Source organism: Phyllostomus hastatus, unplaced genomic scaffold (assembly GCF_019186645.2).
Source record: "Phyllostomus hastatus isolate PE091 unplaced genomic scaffold, TTU_PhHast_1.1 phas_contig_62, whole genome shotgun sequence".
Taxonomy (NCBI): Eukaryota; Metazoa; Chordata; class Mammalia; order Chiroptera; family Phyllostomidae; genus Phyllostomus; species Phyllostomus hastatus.
The window spans coordinates 6,080,877-6,086,982 of NW_025333921.1; the positions used below are offsets into that span (position 1 = coordinate 6,080,877).

Genomic DNA, 6,106 nt, shown 5'->3' on the forward strand with positions numbered 1-6,106 from the left:
GACACTGAGTTACAGACTCCCACAAGTGTCCTACAAGTATCCTATTTGAGTTGGGCTAACAAAGATAAAGAGAATCAGATATAAGATTGGGAATTATTTAAGTGAAAATTAGAGAAAATTAACATATATTTTATTATTCAAAATAGAAAACTTTTGAAAGTGAAAAAGAGAGTCAGACATAACCCAGGTTATTTTAGATATAGCTATAGATATAGATGAGCTATAGATAGATATGAATGTGGATATGGACATAGAGATACAAATAGATATAGGTGACATATAGATTAGATACAGATATGGATATGGGATTAGATAGATATAGATATACATAAAAGGAATATAGATACAGATACAGATATAGACAGGAAATCTCTCAAATAGTAAAGGGAAGCAGAGGGGTTTAGAAAAGTCCTAGATGTTAGGAGAAACCTATACAAATTTCATTGATAATCTAACTTCCATGACATAACTTCCATTGACTTTAATAAAAATATGCTCGTCTTCTGGGATTTAGGATTAAGTAACAAGCCAACGCATGAAAAGCAAACATGGTTGAATGCCACAAATTTACATTTTATATTAGGAAATTATTGAAAATGAATATAACTAGGCAAACAGTTTGCTCATTTTAGAAAATGCTCTCTTTTTAAATAAAAAATGTTGTCATTAAGATTCACCTCAAGAACTTTTATTCATGTCTTCCAATCTCAGACTATTTTATGTGGACTCTACCAAGTCCTAATCATTTCCCTACTTTAAGAAACACTATAATTTTTTTAGCCTAAAACTCTAAAAATAAATTTGCCTAACTTCTCTCTGTTGAGATGCTATAGTCAAAGTGGTATTCTCCCTTGCTGCAATAAATTTAATAAAGTTTCTTTTCTTTTTTTATTTCAAATCCAGTTTTTCATCCCTTTTTAAAAAAATATAGAACGCTTCATAAATTTGTGTGTCATCTCTGAGCAGGGGCCATGCTAATCTCTTGTGTATCATTCAAATTTTAGTAAATGTCTTGCTGAAGTGAGCACTAAAGTAATTTTTTCTTGACCCTCAGGTTTTTCTGCGGAAAGGCTACAATAGTATCTATTTCAGTGATTCTCAAATGAGATACTTGGGAATGTCTGGGGACATTTTTTTGTTGTCACAGTAAGGGGAGGGGGTGCTCTCAGCACCTATAGGATCCAGGGAGTAGAAGCCATGAATGTTGTGAAATATCTCAGTGCACCAGAGAAAGAATCTCTGACAAAGAATTGTCTTGTCAAAATATCAATAGTGCTGAAGATGAGAAACCCTAATCAACTTCATTACATTGCATTGAAGATTAAACAAGATAAAACTTTTAAAGTTTTGGCATACATTCAACATTAAATATAATTTAGTCATTATTATTATGAATGTTTATCAGAGCATTTAAGAAGATTCTTTGTAGACACCTGTTGTCTATACAAATAAAAACTCTTTTTAATTCAATAGCATAATGCTACATGTGTTCTTATCACTGAAAACCACCAGGGTCACAGTGGAAAGACATGCCATTTCCAAGACTGCAATGGCACAAATGCCCACTGTGTAGTTTCTCAGCCTATATGGGAACTTTCAAAATGCATGCAGCTTTGTCTATAAAAATTGTAGAATCCAAAAGTTTATTTTTCCACAGATATTTAAGCATTTTCAATATGATATACATTAAGTATCATTGTACTTGGCAATGTTATTGTTCTATAGAGGCCTTCAAAACTACTTTTAGTTTTCTCTATCATACAGTTTTTCCCAAATTGGCAAAAATCTGTTTAGAATTAATCACTGCATTATTTTCGAAGGGCAGTTTACTTCCTTCCATGTAGGATAGTGCTCTTTTCCAGAGTTGGAGGTATTTTTGGTTGAATTAGATCTCATGCTTAATATGTTTTGGAGAGCCTTTGGAAACCAGAATCCAAAAGTGAATTCTAATTAATTGACCATATCATCCAGGGAATGGAAGTAATGTGATGAAATCAGTAGCCCACAGATCATACCTCTATTTTCTTTCAGTGTCAATTAATCCTGAGCTACTACCTTTTAACTGTGTGGTGTTCTGGTGGAACTGCCATCCACTGTGCATGCAAACAGGCCTATCAAATTCTCTCCCTCCCTAGAATTGGATGCTCAAGCCTTATTGCAAAAAGACAGGAAGCCATTCAACATTTGTCATTCCAAACTCAATGTGGAGGAGACTAGTCATTAGATCCTGACTTTCAGTCCAGGTTACCCTCATCACTACTCATCAATTTATAGGTTTCTTAGACTATAAAAAAAGATCATTTATGATTTCTAGAGACTTGATAATAAATTTATTTTAATTCAGCCTGTCGTATTCTGTTACATCCAGAGGCTTTCCACTGATACATTATTAGCTTGTGTGCACTGACATATGCTCATTTCAAAAGCCTTCTATGTTCTGAATTAATTTCTGAAAAAAAATGGGGAACACTTCCAAGCTGCATCAGGCTTAGTGAATTATAACAGCAGCTTCAGACCAAAGGGTTCTCTTTGACATTCTAACTACAAGAAAAAATCTGCTACAAAAGGCATAGGGATTTCTGCCCTACCCCCAAACCTGAAATGATAACACCAGTCACAGTATCATTGTTCAATATGAAAGGGATGATGTATTTCATTATTAATGTATTTCTCACATTTTATGCTTAAAGAAAGTCTATGACTAGAAATTTTTGTCAAAGTAAACCTCACCCTGATCAACTCCTCACCCTCTAAAGCGACATGCTACAATAAAATGAGGGAGAATAGCTGAATCTCATCTGTATATTCATACCATCAAGGCTATAAATATTAATTCCAGAGGTGACTACAAGGAAACTTGCCTGAAGAGGAAAAAAAACCTGTGACTAGCAACAGAGAAAAAAGAGTGTGTCTGGGAAAATGGCTAAAGAGGCTAACTACTTAATTTCTTTATTTACATGAGAAAGCAATAACAATAAAGGTTAAAGGTTTAGGCTAGTTATTCAGTAAAGATTAATATGCTTAATTCTCTCAGCCCCTACCATCCCTAACTACCTCTATGCATAATAATGACCAGAATGTTAGCCCATACAGTTAATGTCAGTTGAAGGTGTGAGTATAAATCAGTGCTACGGTTCACTTTATACTGCTTACGGCTCCGTAGCCTTGTGCTTTTTAAGTATGGCCTAACTTTTTTGGAAACTTGGGGCCTCAGGGACTATACTAATTTACATAAGGATCTGGAGAAGAAACACTTCATAAAATTTCCATGTATAAATTGAAAGATTTCTGTGAAATGCACTAGTTAAAATCGGTGATAAATTCCTGTTACCAGCCATCTGGTTTAATTCTGCTAAATGGAATTCGGTGTCCATAACGAAAAGGAATAGAAAGTACCAGAGGGGATTTTTTTAAACTTGGAAAATATAAAAAGTTGACAGATTTTTCAGAGTTTCCTGTAAAATATCCCTTGATATTTTTCCTAACTGATTTGTTTACATCAAAGTATGTAAGTAATTAAATACATGAGTAAGTAACAAAATACTCAGAGATGTTATAGCTAATCTGGCTTTAATAGATAGCTGTTTCTTTAATCAGAGTTGGAAAGATGAATTTAGTTCTTATTATCCCATTTGAAAACTATTAATGAATATCATATGAAAAAAATTAAGAATAATGACATCTACCTTGTAATGTTTAAAAACTTATAACTCATTTTTGTGTTTTCAGCATTTGACAGGCAAGTAAATGGATTATTAAATGTATATTCTCTGAAGTCTAACAGAAGAATAGTAAAAATATTGAGAGCTTAAAGTCTGTGAACAAACGTACAAAACAAAAAATCTTTGAGTCTTCACTATGGTAATTCAAGTTAAATATCTACCTAGCAAATAAGTGTACAACCACTTTCATCAAAAGGTGAAACCTAATCTTCCTCCCATGAGATGTAGGCTGCTGTTAGTGATTAAACTTCCAAAGGAAAGATGTTGCAGTAATGATACTGTGTAACTTCTGTGACCAGATCATAAAAGGGATTTTGATTTTTTCCTTGTTCTCTCTCTCTTAGACCACTCTTCTGGGGGAAGTCAGCTACCATATCATGAAAGAAATTCAAGAAGCTCTATGCAGTCTATGTGACCAGGCACTGAGGCCTCCTGCCAACAGCCTTGTAAATAGATTCTCCAGCCCCAGTCAAGCTTTCAGATGAATGAAGCCCTTTCTGGCATATTTACTACAACCTCACGAAAAACCCTGAAACCAGAACCACCCAGGTAAACTGCTCCTAAATTGTTGATTCTAACAAGTTGTGAGTTAATAAATATGCATTAAGATGCTATATGTTGGAGTAACTTTTTATGTAGCAAAAGATAATTAATATACCATATATACATATATATTCAAGCATCACTGATTCTTTTTTATACATACAGCAAAAGAGAATTAATATACCATATATATGTATGTATATATTTATATATCTATATATGTGTATATGTATGTATATATGTATATAGATATCTATATAGATAGATATCAAGTATCATTTCTATTTTAGGAATTTCATGGTCAATTTGACATTACCACAAATCCCAATAGGTCAAAATAGTTTATTAATTATTCTGTTCCTTTTGCTTACTTTGATAATGGTGCCTCCATCTAATTCTACCCCTATGGGTCTCAGTTTTATTAAGATCAGGAAATCTACCAGTTGAGTCTGGCTTCCCACAATAGCTACCACAGAACTCACCAAAGTCCCTTCATGATTGCATTTTATAATATCTTGGCCAAGAGCCTATCCTCTGGGCCCTACCAAAGAGTAAGCTGAGGGAGTACTTCACTCATAATTCATTCCAAAATTGTTGTCTTCCTAAGCACTCACACTCCTTCTACAGCATGCCAGTGAAAATTTGGCATTTCATCCTCTAGCTAAGCATAAAGCCATCAATAAGTCCAGGCATTAAACAATTTAGTGGATTGTTATTATACCACTCCCACATTCTCCAGATACCATGTTAATTCCTGAATACTAGATGAATGCCTCCATGAATTTGACTCCATTCTATCTGCTATTTAATTTCCCTCTCCTAATGACTCAACCCTAATATCGACCCCATATATACTGCTTGTATTAGTTTCTTAGGGTACTGTAATGAAGTACACAAGACCAGGTGACTTAAAATAACAGAAATAAATTATCCTACAGTTCTGGAGACTAAAATCCCCCCATGAAGTGTTCAGCATAGCTGTGATCTCTGATAGCTTTAGGGGATGGCTTCCCTGGTCTCTTTTAGCTTCTAGTGTTTGCCTGTAGTTCTGCGTGTTCCGTGGCTTTTGGATGCATGGCCATCTCTCTCTATGTGTCATCATATCACCTCTCCTCTGTGCATATCTGTTTCTGTGTTCAAATTTCCTCTTTTTAAAAGGATGCCAGTCACATTTGATTACAATCTACCCTAATGAACACATTTTAACTTAATTTCCTCCACATAAACTCTGTTTCTAAACAATATCATAAATCAAGGTACTGGGGATTAGGATTTCAAGATACCTCTTTTGAGGGACACAAATGAACCCATAATTCCTACCAGCCTCCTACCAAGAAATACTAATTTTTAAAGTCCCACACTGTCTAGTATAGTATTTTTGACCTGCAGTTGAAAATCTACTTATGTGAGGGCAAACTAGTTATATGCAGATTTTTCATTGCAAGGGCAGTCTGTGCCTCTGACATTGGCATTGTTCAAGGGTCAGCTGTATAGGCTATTATTTTCCCTACAATTCTTGTCCTTTGTGTATGATGAGATTTCACTCTCATAGACCTGGAGGAAATGAAGATGGGTTTGAGGAAAATTAGCATCCACTTGTGAGACAACAGCCATAGTTAAAATCTTTAAGAGAGCAACAGGGGTTTGTTGCTGCTTCAAAGAGCAAGGAAGATTCAAGGGAACTTGGGATTTCAAAATTCTCAGCCTGTTCTGTGACTGTATGTTTTCCCTTCCATATACTATGTACAATTTCCTCTCCCATCAGCAACACATGAGAGTTCCTGTTGCTCCATTGACTCACTAACCTATGCATTGTCCTTTTAAATGTGAAACATTTTGGT

The 6,106-nt window shown here is 34.6% G+C and overlaps 1 non-coding gene across 1 annotated transcript; it reads right to left on the bottom strand.

Moving 5' to 3' along the window:
* Positions 1-921: 921 nt before the first annotated feature.
* Positions 922-1,028, bottom strand: LOC123825351. Its single transcript, XR_006786890.1, has one exon. It is a non-coding gene; the product is annotated as a U6 spliceosomal RNA (small nuclear RNA).
* Between the last annotated feature and the right edge of the window lie 5,078 nt (positions 1,029-6,106).